This window comes from Sus scrofa, chromosome 2 (genome assembly GCF_054392235.1).
Source record: "Sus scrofa isolate SSC_HxYL_T2T_F1_AM1 chromosome 2, Sscrofa_HxYL_maternal_Yorkshire_Landrace_v2.0, whole genome shotgun sequence".
In the NCBI taxonomy this organism is placed as follows: domain Eukaryota; kingdom Metazoa; phylum Chordata; class Mammalia; order Artiodactyla; family Suidae; genus Sus; species Sus scrofa.
This window is the reverse complement of record NC_139384.1, coordinates 96,700,345-96,718,472: the sequence shown is the minus strand read 5'-3', so window position 1 is coordinate 96,718,472 and position 18,128 is coordinate 96,700,345. Positions and strand designations below refer to the sequence as shown.

The following is an 18,128-nucleotide window of genomic DNA, read 5'->3' as shown; positions in this document are numbered from 1 at the left end:
CCTATGCCTCGGGTGCGGCCCCAAAAGGACAAAAAAAAAAAAAAAACAAGAAAAAAAAAGTTCCCCTTCTCAGGAGGCAGCTACCAACTACAGTTTTGGACAAAGAAAGGTTGCCCATAACTTGCTCATATCCATAAACTGCATAAAATAGGTAAAGAGGTAAAACTTTAACCTAAATCTGGTGTAGGGTTAATGTAAAAGCCTCCTGTGCTCAATTATTTTACGTCTCCACAGTGAACAAAATCTGGCAACAGTCTGAATGACACAGATCATACATAAATGCAGTCTGAGGAATTTTAGCTAAATTTTGGGGGGGGGACCCCTCCTTCCCAAAGGCCAACAAAGAATCTCCTCTTTAAATCCTGGTTGTCTTAAATGTATCAGAGATAAAGAGATACCACTAATTTTTCAGAAATAGCTCAGCTATGTCTGTTTACCATCCATTAGCAAACCTATCTTACTTTTCTTAAGTCAAACTAATTTGTCTTCCTGGGCAGGCCTCCAGGACTGAAGCTCACCTGAGTGGGGGTGGTTTGCTACAGGTGAGTAGGCGTGGAAAGATGCACAGAAGGAAACCCGATTTCCAGCCCAGACTGAGGCTTCCTCCCCTGTCTTTCCATCCCCCACTTCCCATCCATCCCCCTTGTCCACCCCAGCAGGCTACGTGCCTAATACCTACTGCCATGGCAGAGGGGACTGGATGATAGACCAGACAGGGCAAAGGACCCTAAGCCCTTCTCAAACATGTAATCCCATCGCAGACCCAGTGTCCTGTTTGCTGTTCCCTGCTGGGAGCTCCTACTTGTCTTAGTCTTAGACACCCCAGCAGGTACTCCCTCCACGTGCCCTCTGGGCTTGGAGGGTTTGGCTGTTCAAATGTGGTTTCTCAGGAAAAAGTGTGGTTTTGCAGTATCAGAGGTCTTTCTTGAAACAGCTCCATGTAAACATGTACTAAAGCTAAATGGAAAAATTGTATTTACTTAGTGGCTTTACAACTAGATCAACAGATACATGGGGCACCTACTATTAAGTAAAGCACATATGTACAAACTCAGTACCACAGTCATGCACTTATGACATAAGATTACATAAAATACACCTCTAAACGTGCTCAGCCAATTTCGGCGATAACTGCAGTCATGTTTTCAGCTGAGGCGTCCTTTTCCTCCCACTTCTTTCTAAGAAGTCACACTTGGAACTGAGCTTTGGAGAACAGAGCAAATATTTTTGGAATAGCACACGAGACATATGTTGGCTACCCACTGACCAAAACTCGCCATGTAATAATTACTTGGGACTAGACAGGCCTGCATCTTTCATTTCCTAGGCCTTCCAAAGGTTACCAAAGAGTGACAATTAGTTTTCAAAAAACTTTCCTGGTATCTACTGGGCACACACAGTGGCCCAAATGAGAACTGACCCAAAGCAGTGAAAGATTAACAGCCTAGTGGGGGATAATGAGAAGCAGCGTTACCATCCTGTCACCCTCACTGGTGGGGAGAGAGATGGTAGGTGGATTTGAGAAGACTCCTTGGAGGGAAGAGAGGTTGTTTCGTCCTGAAAGACAAAGAGGCTGCAAAGGATCTACACCACTTTGAACCTGCATCCTCACGGACACTATGATGGGTTCTTAACCTGCTGAGCCACAGTGGGAACTCCAAGAATAATGATTTTAAGATGATACATATTACATGTTTGGGGGAGAGAAATGGACTAGACAACCTTAGATGTTGCAATTATGTGTATTTATGGGCAGGAGAAGCACATCTTGGAACATATTTGGATCATTTGATAGATTTGCCATGTAATGCAACATTAAATAAAAAGAAGGAGGAGTTCCCGTCGTGGCGCAGTGGTTAACGAATCCGACTAGGAACCATGAGGTTGCGGGTTCGGTCCCTGTCCTTGCTCAGTGGGTTAACGATCCGGTGTTGCCGTGAGCTGTGGTGTAGGTTGCAGACGTGGCTCGGATCCCGCGTTGCTGTGGCTCTGGCGTAGGCCGGTGGCTACAGCTCCGATTCAACCCCTAGCCTGGGAACCTCCATATGCCGCTGGAGCGGCCCAAGAAATAGCAACAACAACAACAACAACAACAAAAAAAAAAGACAAAAAAAAAAAATAAAAATAAAAAGAAGGATCAAATAATACACTATATCCAAGTAGAATTCATTAGATGCTGAGGTTCTAGATAGAGCAGAAACCTGAAGAATGTCATTTCAGGATGCAGAATTACACGGGTGTTAGAAATACAAAGTGGCATCAGTAACAAATATATTGAGGTTACAGAAAAAAAAAAAAAACCTCTCTCCACTTTGTTTCTATGGATACTTCTTCCATGTTAAGAAAATAAAAAACCAGAGAAACAAAAAACCCCACGTGACACATCTTATATTGAAAATACAAGCCACACTGAAAACTTGTTTTTATCACCAAGGATCAGCAATGAATAGAAGCCAGCCAGTGATTCTACCCTCCTGTTCTCCTGGTTCCCTGTACCAGCCACCCCATCCTCTTCTGTTTTACAGCGAACTCCAGAGATGAGGCTAAGTGAGCGGGAAGCCCCCAAGTCATGAAAAGGCCTATCAGCCAAGCCACCTGCTGGGAAGGAAAGGGTTGGGGGAAGCCTACCTTGGCAAATGCAGAGAGAGCAGAGGCCTGGGCCAGTGAAAACGGAAATGCATCCAAGAGAAGGTGCATTTGGGGTGAGAACTGGAAGGGCCAGGGGGACCATGGGTGGGAGGGTGTGGGCCCCCGTGCTCCCCCTGACCCTGACAGCTCCAGAAAGCTAATTTTCAGCCACAGTGTGAGAACTAATGAAAGCTACCCTCCCCGCCCCCCCAAATGTTCCCTGAAGGTGTGTTCAAAACCCAAGGGGAAAGCATTCCGAGGGGCTTGGGTGAGTCTGAGGCTGACTCACTGGCTGAAGCTAGTCCATGTCCTTGGCTCCCTGGCCCCCTCTATCACCTGTGAAAGGGTACAGGGATGTGGGCTCCTGGTGAGATTTGGCAGGGGAGGGAAGGGCCAGACCTCCAAGAGAAATACTCTGTGAGCCACACTGCAAACCACACACCTAATTTTAAATTATCTAGTGGCCACATTAAAAAGTAAAAAGCAACAGGTGAAATTAGTGTAGCATTTTAAGCACAATATGTGCAAGATATCATCTCAATGTGTAATCAACATGAGACAGATTTTTTTGTTGTTGTTTTTTTTTTTTTTTTTTTTTTTTTTTTTTGGCTGCCCAGTGGCATATCGAGTTTCTGGGCCAGGGATCAGATCCGAGCTGCAGTTGCAACCTATACGGCAGCTTCAGCAATGCCAGACCCTTTAACTCGCTGCACAGGGCAAGGGATGGAACCTGCGTCCTGGTGCTGCAGACACTCTGCTAATCCTCTTGTGCCACGGTGGGGACTCTGAGGCCGATATTTTTAATTAATGAGCTAATTTACATTCTTTTTCATCCTAAGGCCCTGAAATGTAGCATGTGGTTTAACTTAGATCATGTCTCTGTGTGACAGGCAACATTTCAATCTGGGACAGACAGGTCTAGGGCCTAAGCCGGGCATGGCTGGAGCAGAGTTGGGGGCTTTCAGTGACACAAAATCCTGAGCAGCCTGGGTCAGAGGCCTCATGCTCAGAGGGCAAAGCTGGGGAGCCAGAAGTGAAATCATCTTTTCTGACTCTATCAAACCCAGAACAGCCTTAGCTCATCAACCAATGATCTGAATTCACACTATTAGCGTTTTGAAGCCATTCATCTTATCTGAGGGCTCTTAAAATTCAGTGAATCAGAAGCACCTGGAAGGCTTATTGACTGACTGACCAGGCCCACCCTCAAACTTCTGATTCTGTAATCTGGCTTTGTAATTCTGATAAACTCCTAGGGCCACAGTTGCTCTAGGGAACAACACTAGGAGAGCCATGGACCTGGCCAGTGAGTGACCTCCCTAGACAGCTTTTCCTACATAATTCTCAGTCTGCTTCTGTTTGATTACTTCCCATGGTGGTGAACTCACTACCCACCAAGGCTACCAACTATGGTCAATTCTAATAATTCTTTTCTATACTGAGCCTTATCTGATTCCTTAAAACTTTCCACTGCTTTTGCCTTTAGGGCCCAGTCCCTCCTCCCCACTTGAAGCTTTCACAGAAGTAAAGACCTGTTCCTTCTCCCCCTTTACTCCCTGACACTCTACATGCTTTTATTTTGTTTTAGGCACTTAAGGTAAGTTCAGTCTTATGCATTGTTATTATTATGACAGTAAAGTTCTATTTTCCCATAATATTTATAACAATTTCAAGATTAGATAGTTTACTTTAAAACAAAACACAGTCATCCCTTGATATCTATGGGGAATTAGTTCCAGGACCCCCCAGCCCTATAGATGTCAAAATCCACAGACGTTTCAAGTGCCTTGTATAAAATGGCATAATCCTATGAACCCCAAAAAGCTTGTTTCAAAGCAAGGTTTTATCACTGCAAACCTGGCCTATTCACTGCTTGCCCTTTGGAGGGGCTACACTTCCGCAGAGCAGCACCAAACAGCACCAGCCCCCGAGAAAAGGCCTGCAGCCTAGAAAAGCTAGAACAAGCTTAGCCAGGCTGTGAATAGATCGGCCTAATTCTCGGACGGTTTTTCTGAGTCGGGTTGCCCCGGGGAGGAGCCTCTTCGGTTTCCAACGGCCCTGCTACCCGCCCAAGCCCCCAGGGGATGCTCTAGTGGACCAGCTGCATAGGACTGCCAGCTCCAGGCAGGACCCCCTGCAGCCCAGAAAAGCTGCAACAAGCTCAGCCAGACTGTGAAAAGATCCGCCTACATTCTCAGGCTGTCCTTCTGAGTTGGGCTGCCCTAGGGAAGAGCCTCTCAGGTTTTCAGTGCCCCAGATAGCTGCTCCAGCCCCCAGGGGGTGATGCACCCCTAAAAAGCAGCTGCCCAACACCGCCAACCCCCTGCAAGAACCCCACAGCCTAAAAACACCAGAGCAAGCTCTGCATGGCCAAGTGAAATCTGCTACCATCGCGGTGTGGGCCTCTCAGTCCTGTCTGCCCTCAGGAAGTCCTCCTTTGCTTCAAAGAAACACTGTTAGCCCCATCAACACTCCAGAAAAGCCACACTGCCTCAAAAAAGATTGACCAACAACGCCAGCCCTCAGGAAATATTCCACGGCAGTGACAAGGCAAACACTGCCCGATCACGGAGAGTACAACTCCCTCAGGAGAAAGAAAACAACAAGCAAGATGAAGAAGCTGAGAAACCACTCCCAGTCAAACCAACAGGAGAACTCACCTAAAACAGTCAACAATGAAACAGATCTCGGCAGTCTGACAGACCTGGAGTTCAAAAGAGAAATAGTGAAAATACTGAAGGAATTAAGAGAAGATATGAACAGTAATGCAGATACCCTCAGAAAGGAACTAGAAAATATAAGGAGGAGCCAAGAAAAACTAGAACATTCATTTGCAGAGATGCAAACTGAATTAGGGGCAGTAAAAACCAGAATGAATAATGCAGAAGAACGAATCAGTGATATGGAAGATAGAATAATGGAAATCACTCAATCTGGTCAACAGACAGAAAACCGAATCAAAAAACTGGAAAGCAATATAAGAGACCTATGGGATAATATAAAGCGGGCCAATCTACACATAATAGGAATTCCAGAAGGAGTAGAAACAGATAAGGGAATGGAAAATATATTTGAAGAAATTATCGATGAAAACTTCCCAAATCTAAAGGATACTGGATTCAAGATACAAGAGGCACAGAGGGCCCCAAACAAACTGAACCCAAACAGACCCACACCAAGACATATCATAATAAAAATGGCAAAAGTTAGTGATAAAGAGAGGATCCTCAAGGCAGCAAGAGAAAAACAGAATGTTACCTACAAGGGAACCCCCATAAGGTTATCAGCTGATTTCTCTACAGAAACACTACAGGCCAGGAGGGAATGGCAAGAGATATTTAAAGTGCTCAAAGGAAAAAATATGCAACCTAGAATACTCTATCCAGCAAGAATATCATTTAAAATAGAAGGGGAAATAAAAATTTTTTCCAACAAACAAAAACTTAAAGAATACAGCAACACAAAACCCAGGTTAAAGGAAATATTGAAAGGGCTTCTCTAAACCAAAAAGAAAGGAAGGAAAGGGAAGAAAAAAGAAAAGAAGAAAAAAAAAAGAAGAAGAAGAAGAGGAAGAACTAGGACTGAGGAAACTGAAATCAGAGAGAAGTCACTCAAATAAGCCAGCATACAGATTTAATCATGAACATGCTTCAAACAAAATAAAATTAAAAAGAAAAAAATAAAAAAGAGTCATCAAAACCATAAAATGTGGGCAAGGGATGTCAGGAGGTAAATAACCCTTTTTGTTTATATGTATGTCTCTCTTCTTAATTTTAATATAGTAATGAAGTGTTTGAACTTACAGGACCATCAGGCTAAAACACACATTTATGGGAAGGGGTTAGCATACTTAAAAAACAGGGCAATCACAAGCCAAAACCAAATATTGCATTTGCAAAAAATGAAAAAAAAAAAACCACTCAAGCAGATAATAACAGGAGACCATCCAACCAAAAAAAAAAAAAAAATGGAGAACCATAGAATCAACTGGAACACGAGGTTCAAATGGCAATAAATAATCATCTATCAATTATCACCTTAAATGTCAATGGACTGAATGCCCCAATCAAAAGACACAGAGTGGCTGAGTGGATAAAAAGGCAAAAACCTTCAATATGCTGCCTACAAGAAACTCACCTTAGGACAAAAGATACATATAGATTGAAAGTGAAAGGGTGGGGAAAAATATTTCACGCCAATAGACATGACAGAAAAGCAGGAGTCGCAACGCTCATATCAGACAAAATAGACTTTAAAACAAAAGGCATAAAGAAAGACAAAGAAGGACACTATTTAATGATTAAGGGATCCATCCAAGGAGAGGATGTTACTATTGTCAACATATATGCCCCAAATACAGGAGCACCCAGATACACACAACAAATATTAACAGACATAAAGGGAGATATTGATGAGAATACAATCATAGTAGGAGACCTAAACACCCCCCTCACATCAATGGACAGATCCTCTAGACAGAAAACCAATAAAGCAACAGAGATCCTAAAGGAAACAATAGAAAAAGTTAGACTTAATTGATATCTTCAGGACACTACATCCAAAAAAAGCAGAATACACATTCTTCTCAAATGCTCATGGAACATTCTCAAGAATCGACCACATATTGGGACACAAAGTGAATCTCAATACATTTAGGAGCGTAGAAATTATCTCAAGTATCTTCTCTGACCACAATGCCATGAAATTAGAAATCAACCATGGGAAAAGCAAAGAGAAAAAACCTACTCCATGGAGACTAAACAACATGCTACTAAAAAACCAATGGGTCAATGAGGAAATCAAGAAGGAAATTAAAAACTACCTTGAAACAAATGATAATGAAGACACAACCTCTCAAAATCTATGGGATGCTGCGAAAGCAGTGCTCAGAGGGAAATTTATAGCAATCCAGGCCTTTCTCAAAAAAGAAGAAAGATCCCAAATTGACAACTTAACCCTCCACCTAAACGAATTAGAAAAAGAAGAACAAAAAAGTCCTAAAGTCAGCAGAAGGAAGGAAATTATAAAGATCAAAGAAGAAATCAATAAAATAGAGACTCAAAAAACAATAGAGAAAATTAATAAAACTAAGAGCTGCTTCTTTGAAAAGGTGAACAAAATTGACAAACCCCTGGCCAGACTCACTAAAAAGAGGAGAGAAAGAACCCAAATAACCAAAATTATAAATGGAAAAGGAGAAATCACAACGGATACAGCAGAAATACAAAAAACCATAAGAGAATACTATGAACAACTGTATGGCAACAAGTTTGACAACCTGGAAGAAATGGACAATTTTCTAGAATCTTACAGCCTGCCAAAACTGAATCAAGCAGAAACAGACCAACTGAACAGACCGATCACTAGAAATGAAATTGAAGAGGTCATAAAATCACTCCCTACAAATAAAAGTCCAGGACCAGATGGCTTCACAGGTGAATTTTATCAAACATATAAAGAGGAATTGGTGCCCATCCTCCTTAACCTCGTTCAAAAGGTTGAAGAAGAAGGAATACTCCCAAAGACATTCTATGAGGCCACCATCACCCTCATTCCAAAACCAGACAGAGATACCACCAAAAAAGAAAACTATCGCCCAATATCATTGATGAATATAGATGCAAAAATTCTCAACAAAATCTTAGCCAACCGAATCCAACAACATATCAAAAAAATTATACACCATGACCAGGTTGGGTTCATCCCAGGTTCACAAGGATGGTTCAACATACGCAAATCAATCAGCATCATACACCACATTAACAAAAAAAAGGTCAAAAATCATATGATCATCTCAATAGACGCAGAAAAAGCATTTGACAAAGTTCAACATCCATTCATGATCAAGACCCTCGCCAAAGTGGGTATAGAGGGAACATTCCTGAATATAATCAAAGCCATTTATGAGAAACCCACAGCAAATATAATCCTCAATGGGGAAAAACTGAAAGCCTTCTCACTCAAATCTGGAACAAGACAGGGATGCCCACTCTCACCACTGCTCTTCAACATAGTTCTGGAAGTCTTAGCCACAGCAATTAGACAAACAAAAGAAATAAAAGGCATCCATATAGGAAGAGAAGAGATCAAACTGTCACTGTATGCAGATGATATGATACTATACCTAGAAAACCCTAAGGACTCAACCCCAAAACTCCTTGAACTGATTAATAAATTCAGCAAAGTGGCAGGATATAAGATTAACATTCAGAAGTCAGTTGCATTTCTGTATACCAGCAATGAAACATTAGAAAAGGAATACAAAAATACGATACCTTTTAAAATTGTACCTCACAAAATCAAATACCTTGGAATACACCTGACCAAAGAGGCAAAGGACCTATATGCCGAGAACTATAAAACCTTAATCAAAGAGATCAAAGAAGATGTAAAGAAATGCAAAGATATTCCATGTTCCTGGATTGGAAAAATCAATATTGTGAAAATGGCCATCCTACCCAAAGCAATCTACAGATTCAATGCAATCCCTATCAAATTACCCATGACATTGTTCACAGAACTAGAACAAACAATCCAAACATTTATATGGAACCACAAAAGACCCAGAATCGCCAAAGCAATCCTGAGAAACAAAAACCAAGCAGGAGGCATAACTCTCCCAGACTTCAAGAAATACTACAAAGCCACAGTTATCAAAACAGTATGGTACTGGTATCAAAACAGACAGACAGACCAATGGAACAGAATAGAGAATCCAGAAATAAACCCTGACACCTATGGTCAATTAATCTTTGACAAGGGAGGCAGGAACATCAAATGGGAAAAGGAAAGTCTATTCAGCAAGCATTGCTGGGAAACCTGGACAGCTGTATGCAAAGCAATGAAACTAGAACACACCCTCACACCATGCACAAAAATAAACTCCAAATGGCTGAAAGACTTAAATATATGACAGGACACCATCAAACTCCTAGAAGAAAACATAGGCAAAACACTCTCTGACATCAACATCATGAATATTTTCTCAGGGCAGTCTCCCAAAGCAATAGAAATGAGAGCAAAAATAAACCCATGGGACCTCATCAAACTGAAAAGCTTTTGCACAGCAAAGGAAACCAAAAAGAAAACAAAAAGACAACTTACAGAATGGGAGAAAATAGTTTCAAATGATGCAACTGACAAGGGCTTAATCTCTAGAATATACAAGCAACTTATACAACTCAACAGCAAAAAAGCCAATCAATCAATGGAAAAATGGGCAAAAGACCTGAATAGACATTTATCCAAGGAAGATATACAGATGGCCAACAAACACATGAAAAAATGCTCAACATCGCTGATTATAAGAGAAATGCAAATCAAAACTACCATGAGATACCACCTCACACCAGTCAGAATGGCCATCATTCATAAATCCACAAATAACAAGTGCTGGAGGGGCTGTGGAGAAAAGGGAACCCTCCTGCACTGCTGGTGGGAATGTAAACTGGTACAGCCACTATGGAGAACAGTTTGGAGATACCTTAGAAATCTATACATAGAACCTCCATATGACCCTGCAATCCCACTCTTGGGCATCTATCCGGACAAAGCTCTACTTAAAAGAGACACATGCACCCGCATGTTCATTGCAGCACTATTCACAATAGCCAGGACATGGAAACAATCCAAATGTCCATCGACAGATGATTGGATTCGGAAGAAGTGGTATATATACACAATGGAATACTACTCAGCCATAAAAAAGGATGACAATATGCCATTTGCAGCAACATGGATGGAACTAGAGAATCTCATCCTGAGTGAAATGAGCCAGAAAGACAAAGACAAATACCATATGATATCACTTATAACTGGAATCTAATATCCAGCACAAATGAACATCTCCTCAGAAAAGAAAATCATGGACTTGGAGAAGAGACTTGTGGTTGCCTGATGGGAGGGGGAGGGAGTGGGAGGGATCGGGAGCTTGGGCTTATCAGACACAACCTAGAATAGATTTATAAGGAGATCCTGCTGAATAGCATTGAGAACTATGTCTAGATACTCATGTCGCAACAGAAGAAAGGGTGGGGGAAAAAACTGTAACTGCAATGTATACATCTAAGGATGACCTGACCCCCTTGCTGTACAGTGGGAAAATAACAAAAAAAAACAAAAAAAAAAAAAACAAAAAAAAACCTGGCCTATTCAGCCCCTATTTCTGTCTCTACTATCCCTAAATAAGTCACGTGTGTGAAAACGCTCTTTTTTTTTTCTTTTTTTTTTGTCTTCTTGGCTTTTCTTGAGCTGCTCCTGTGGCATATGGAGGTTCCCAGGCTAGGGGGTCGAATAGGAGCTGCAGCCGCTGGCCTACACCACAGACACAGCAACACGGGATCCGAGCTGTGTCTGCAACCTACCCCACAGCTCACGGCAATGCTGGATCCTTAACCCACTGAGCAAGGCCAGGTATCAAACCCGCCACCTCATGGTTCCTAGTCGGATTCGTTAACCACTGCGCCACAACGGGAACTCCTGAAAATGCCTTTAAAGCAGTGACTTTCCAATCCTTGTCTCCATACTGATGTCAGAGTATGTCGACACTTACACAGATCTGCCCCGAAAGAAACAAGGTTTCCACTAAGCCAAACTTCACATAACAGCTACTCTTCAAAGATTATGGCCTAATTTTCCATGGCTAAAACCACCTTCCCATCATGAGGGTGAGGTGGTGGTCAATGAAATTCCAAAGGCAGGAACCTCTGCAGTCTACCTTGGAAAGTTCTATGCAAAATCCAAGTCAGATTGATCCTCGTCTGCTTTCGACCAGTCTTTGTCCTGCAACCTTGATTAGAAAGCAGAACGAGAGAGAAATTGGCACAATATTGGAAACCAACTATACTTTAAGAAAAAAAGGAGTTTTTAAAAAAGGCATTTAAAGGTGAAAGAAAGAAGGAAAGACAGACAAACAAGAAGGGAGGGAGGAAGCAAGCAAGCAAACAAGCAGAACAATTTCCCCTGAGCTTGGCCATGACCTTCTCCTGCCTTTTTTTTTTTTTTTTTTTTTTTTTTTTGGTCTTTTTGCCATTTCTTGGGCCGCTCCCATGGCATATGGAGGTTCCCAGGCTAGGGGTCCAATCGGAGGTGTAGCTGCCGGCCTACACCACAGCCACAGCAACACGGGATCCGAGATGCGTCTGCAACCTACGCCACAGTCACAGCAACACAGGATCCGAGCTGCGTCTGCAACCTACGCCACAGTCACAGCAACGCCAGATCCTTAACCCACTGAGCAAGGGCAGGGATTGAACCCGCAACCTCATGGTTCCTAGTCGGATTCGTTAACCACTGCGCCACAACGGGAACCCCGACCTTCTCCTGCTTTAACCCCATGGAACAAGGTAATCTTTTCTGGAGCTGCTCATTGGGTGCGTTGTGCTCCTTGACCTCACAAGAAAACCACTTCCTCTTACTGGACACGAAACAACCACACCTCCCCAAGGCTTCTCCATGGCCCGTGTGTCACCCCTCTATGAGAACAGGGACCAGGTAATGCAGTCCTATGCATGCCACCAGCTGTTGCCCCACACTCTTCCATGGCTCCAAGCCTGCCACTCACCAGAGCTTAGAGAAGAACTGAAAATGGGGGCTGTGCTGCAATTGGGCTGAGGGTGGGCACTACAGGGGTGGCAGGGGTGAGACCCCCTCTGCTTTGACCAGGCCAGTTCAGGAGGAGCTGGTGTAAAGTTGGGATCCTGGAAGCCTCCTTTTCCCTATGCAAGTCCAACTCCTGGACCCTGAAATGCCACAGTTTCAGCCATGCATTTGATTTCAATTTGGACCTGATGAAACGGCAAAAGCCTCAGGGGAACTAAGTCCTCATGTCTTCACTGGTACAAAGGGGTTGAGATAGGCTCTGAACCAGGGTGCAGGGTTAGCATGAAGGCAAAAGGTGTCCCAAGAAGTGTGTGCATGCATGGAGGGGGTGCTTTCAGAGGGCTCGGGCAAAGAGTCCCTGGCCTAAGAAAGTGGGGAATCCAAGAAAGAAAATTATCCTCTAGAAGTAGGGTTGGAGGAGTTCCTGTTGTGGCTCAGCAGGTAATGAACCCAACCAGTATCCATGAGGACAGTGGTGAAGGTTGTACATGTGGCTCAGATCTGGCATTGCTGTGGTATAGGCTGGTAGGTGCAGCTCCAATTCAGCCCCTAGCCTAGGAACTTCCATATACCATGGGTATGGCCCTAAAATTTAAAAAATAAAAATAAAAAAAAAGAGAAGTAGGGTTGGAAAATTTTTTCAATCAAGGGTCAGAGAGTAAATATTTTAGGCTTTGCTGGCCACATGGTCTCCATTGTACCTACCAAATGCTGCCAATGTAGTGTAAAAGCAGCTACATGTACTGCGTAACAAAGAACATGGCTATGTGCCAAAAATGTACACAACAGGCCACATTTGACTTGTAGGTTGTAGCTTGTTTCCCTTTGCCATAGACGACACCTAAAAAGTCCTAACCAGCATCCTTTGGTCCTGTGTTTTGTGCTTCTCCAGAGCCCAGTTCATACCTCCCTGCACTATGCTCTAAAACTGTATCCTCTTTATGTGTCTGTGGCCCTCATGGCTTCTGGGGCAGAAACTTTGAGTCCCTGGTGGCAGCATAGAACAGGTGTTCAATACACATCTGGGGAGAAAGTGTGTGAGTGGTGGAAGGGGAGACAATGTTTACTCAGACAATCCTAGCTGAGCATTTTCAGCCTCTTGGCAAAAAGCTACAGGGTTCACAGAGGAAAAGAGATCTTTACTGATGACAAAGCACCACCAGCAGACAGCAGCCTGGCTTCCAATTTCATTCCTTTTTAAAATGCAAACCCATGAGCAGGTTTTTGACGTCAGGGCCAAACCTCAGAAAGCAGCACCACTGGAACTGCCTGCAGACGGCTGCTCCCACCCTCCAGGGAGCCCTTCCCGTCACAGACCCATCACCATTCACTTCAGCCTCCTTTGATGAGGAGGAAAAACACTGTGGCTGGCCAGAGATATAAAAATTCTTTGTTACTGGAAAATCTAAGTGTCTCTCTAGGCCTGTGCACCATTAGGTGACATCAATGGCTCAGGATATCTGAGCCCTGAGTTTCTACCCAGCTCAGACCAGCAGCTAATTTATGGCAATAAAGATATTTCTAGGCAGAGTTGCAGAAAAAAAAGAGGTGGCCCCTCTTCTGCAACCCTAGGTACTGTGCTAAGGGCTAGTCTGCTCTCGCTGTGAGACAGGAAGAATTTGCAAGTGGCAGGAGACTAGGACCGAGGCATTCAACTCTATTCAACTAACCAACTGCTTGAGGGCCTACTATGTGCCAGGCTCACACAGGCACACAAAGACAAGCACAGCCAGGGAACTCTGCTAAAGAAAAGAGGGCAGTGAGGCACACAAGTAGCCATGATAATGGTAGGGGTGATACACAGCAGAGAAGGTATGGGGGCTTGAGAAGGGAGAAAGAACTTGATGTTTCTTGGGCTGCATGATGGAGGACTGGAAGAATTTGGGCACATGGAGCTGCATGGAGAATGGTGACAGGAGACTGGAGGTCCTGGTAACTAAAGAGGAAGCAGGGAAGGAGAAGGAGTAAGGCTAGGCTTGGGGAGAGGCTGCTCTTGGTTTTGGATGTGGAATATACTTGGCTCATTTCTGGCTCAAGTGTGAATGAACCCAAGGGAACTTGTGTCTTACACTGTGACTTCACAGCCCACACAGTTTTATTCATACTCCTTGGGTTCAGCGTGTTTCTAAAAATCTACCAGCATGTCCTGTGATTCTCCCTCCATCCATGTCACCTTCCATGTGGACCTCATTCTTCCTCTAGAGATGTCTAAACTTGGCTATCAGGAAAGAAAAAAAACTTTTTTCCTATGAAAGTCAATTTCCTTCCTTTTCCAGAGGTCTCCAAGGAGTTGCCTCTCTGTGTAGCTTTATGGTATTAAGTGAACACTTCCTGATTCCAGATGAAATGCTCAGTGTTGAAGGAGGTATTTTATTTTGAATTAAATCTTATGAAAAAGTACATGACTGCTTTTGCTATTCTAGAAAATTTTTTTTTAAAATATTCTTAAGAAAGAAGAAAAAAGCTGGAGGCATCACACTTTCCAATTTAAAACTATGTTACAAAGTTATAGTAGTCAAAACAATAGGGCATTGGCATAAAAGCAGACACAAAGATCAATCTACCTATTAATGTAGACCAATAGAGTCCAGACACAAATCCACATTATATATATGTAGTCAATTAATTTCTAACAAAGGAATATACAAAGGGGAAACAACAGTCTTTTCAGTAAACAATGCTGAAAATTAAACAGCTACATGGAAAGGAATGAAACTGGACCACTGCCTTATTACACCATTCACAAAAATCTACTCAAGACGTATTAAAGTCTTGAAGCTAACACCTGAAACTGAAACTCCTAGGAGAAAACAGAGGATATGCTTCTTGACATTGGTTTTTGCAATGATTTTCTGACACCCAAAGCAAAAGCAACAAAAGCAAAAACAAACAATTAGGACTACAAAAACTAAAATGTTTTGGATAGCAAAGAAAACTAAGAGCAAAATGAAAAGGCAACCTACTGAATGGGAGAAAATACTTGCAAACCATATATCTGATAAGAGAGTTAATATTTAAAAAAATACTTAAAGAATTCATATAACTCAATAGCAAAAAAAAGCCAACCCAATTAAAAAATGGATGGAGAATCTGAACAGACATTTTTCCAAAGAAGACATAGAGATGGCCAATAGGTATGCAAATAGATGTTCAACATCACTATTTATTAGTGAAATATACTTTAAAAATACAATGAGATATTAACTCACGCATGTTAAAATGGCTATTATCAGAAAGTAAAAGAATAAGTGTTGCCAAGGGTGTAGAGACAACCCTTGTGCACTGTTGGTGGGAATGTAAATTGGTGCAATCACTGTAGGAAACAGAATGGAAGTTCCTGAAAAAATTAAAAACAGAACTACCATAAGATTCAGCAATTACACTTCTGGGTATTTACCCAAAGGAAATGAATCACTAATTCTACAAGATATATGTACTTGCATGTTCACTGCAGCATTATTTATAACAACCAAGGCATGAAAACCACCTACTTGTCTACCAATGGTTGAATGGACAAAGGAAATGTGGTATGTACTTTTTTTTTTTCTATTTAGGGCCACGCCCTGGAGCATATGGAGGTTCCCAGGCTAGGGGCTGAATGGGAGCTACAGCTGCTGGCCTACACCGCAACACAGCAACACCAGATCCAAGCCACATCCACGACCTACACCACAGCTCATGGCAATGCCGGATCCTTAACCCACTGAGCAAGGCCAAGGATCAAACCCGCAACCTCATGGTTACTGGTCGGGTTCGTTTCTGCTGTGCCACAATGAGAACTCATGGTATATATATTTACAATGAAATATTATTTAGCAATAAGAAGGAAATCTTGCCATTTGAAACAACATGGATGGAACTTGAGGGTATTATGGTAAGTGAAATAAGTCAGACAGAGAAAGACAAATACTATACATTATCACTTACATGCAGAATCTAAAAACAAAAACATTAACTCACACTCATAGGCACAGACAAAGGACAGTTGGTTGCCAGAGGTGCGGGGAGGGGTGGGAGGGTGAAAGGGATGCAAGAGGTCAGAAAGTACAAACTTCTAGCTACAACATAAATAAGTCCTAGGGATTTACTATACAGTATGATGACTATAGTTAGTTAATACTATGGTGTATATTTGAAAGTTGCCAAAAGTTGATACTAAATGTTCTTATCACAAGAAAAAAAATCATAACTATGTGTGGTTATGGATGTTAACTAGACTTACTGTGGTGATCATTTCACAATATATACAAATACTGGGGAGTTCCCGTCGTGGCGCAGTGGTTAACAAATCCGACTAGGGACCATGAGGTTGCGGGTTCGATCCCTGGCCTTCCTCGGTGGGTTGGGGATCTGACGTTGCCGTGAGCTGTGGTGTAAGTTGCAGACGTGGCTCAGGTCCCACGTTGCTGTGGCTCTGGTGTAGGCTGGTGGCTACAGCTCCGATTAGACCCCTAGCCTGAGAACCTCCATGTGCCACAAGAGCGGCCCAAGAAAATGGCAAAAAGACAAAAAAAAAATATATATATATATATATATACACAAATACTGATCATTATTTTAAATGAAAGCATGTGGACACAGATACTCCAATGGGCTGAGACAGCAGCGGGAAACTCCCCACACGTTCACGGCACTCAGTCCCCTCCCATAGAAGCCACTTTCTCACTGGGAGGAGACCAGGCATCTCAGGTCTATCATCCCACAGTTTCCTTCCTTCCTGGCCAGGCTTCCTTCTGATCCCACACCACTTCCCAAGTCCCTGATCTATTACACTAAAATGGATGATGTCCTGCAGCCTTATGCTTCCTTGAGAAATATTGTCCCTTCTTTTAAAATCACACACATACACACCGAAATACTACTCAGCCATAAAAAAGAATGAAAATTTGCCACTTGCAACAACATGGATGGACTTGGAGGTTGTTATGCTAAGTGAAATAAGTCGGACAGAGAAAGACTGTATAATATCACTTATATGTGCCATCTAAAAAATAAAACACATGAATGAACAAAAAAGAAATAGGCTCTGGAGTTCCCATCATGGCACAGCATGAGGATGCAGGTTCAATCCCTGGCCTTGTTCAGTGGGTTAAGAATCCGGGGTTGCCGTGAGCTGTGGTATAGGTTGCAGATGTGGCTCGGATCCCGCGTTGCATGCGGCTGTGGTGTAGGCCGGCAGCTACAGCTCCAATTGGACCCCTAGCCTGGGAACCTTTATGTGCCGCAGGTGCAGCCCTAAAAAAAGAAAGAAAGGAAAAAAAAAAAAAAAGAGAGAGAGAGAGAGAGAAAGAAACAGGCTCAGATACAGAGAACAAACCAGTGGTCGGTGGTTACCAGTGGGGCAGGGGATAACGAGGTACCAACTACTTTGTATACAATAAAGAAGCTCCAAGGATACACGTATAACACAGGGACTATAGCCAACAGTGTATAATAACTATAAATGGAATATAACTTTTAAAAATGAGGAATTAGGAGTTCCCATCGTGGCGCAGTGGTTAACGAATCCGACTAGGAACCATGAGGTTGCGGGTTCCATCCCTGCCCTTGCTCAGTGGGTTAACGATCCGGCGTTGCCGTGAGCTGTGGTGTAGGTTGCAGACGCGGCTCGGATCCCGCGTTGCTGTGGCTCTGGCGTAGGCCGGTGGCTACAGCTCCGATTCAACCCCTAGCCTGGGAACCTCCATATGCCGCGGGAGCGGCCCAAGAAATAGCAACAACAACAACAACAACAACAAAAAGACAAAAAGACCAAAAAAAATAAAAAAAATAAAAATGAGGAATTACTATGTTGTACTCCTGAAACTTACATAATATTGTACATTGACCATACCTAAATAGATTCACATTAAAAACTAGATCAATGGTAATTATGTTTGTTGAATACTTTTTAATCAACA

At 42.7% G+C, this 18,128-nt stretch overlaps 1 protein-coding gene across 24 annotated transcripts in view; it reads right to left on the bottom strand.

Annotated features, from left to right (window-relative positions):
* PDE8B (phosphodiesterase 8B) overlaps window positions 1-18,128 on the bottom strand; it is a 329,914-nt gene that overhangs the window by 84,981 nt on the left and 226,805 nt on the right. The gene's annotated exons all lie outside the window — the stretch shown is intronic.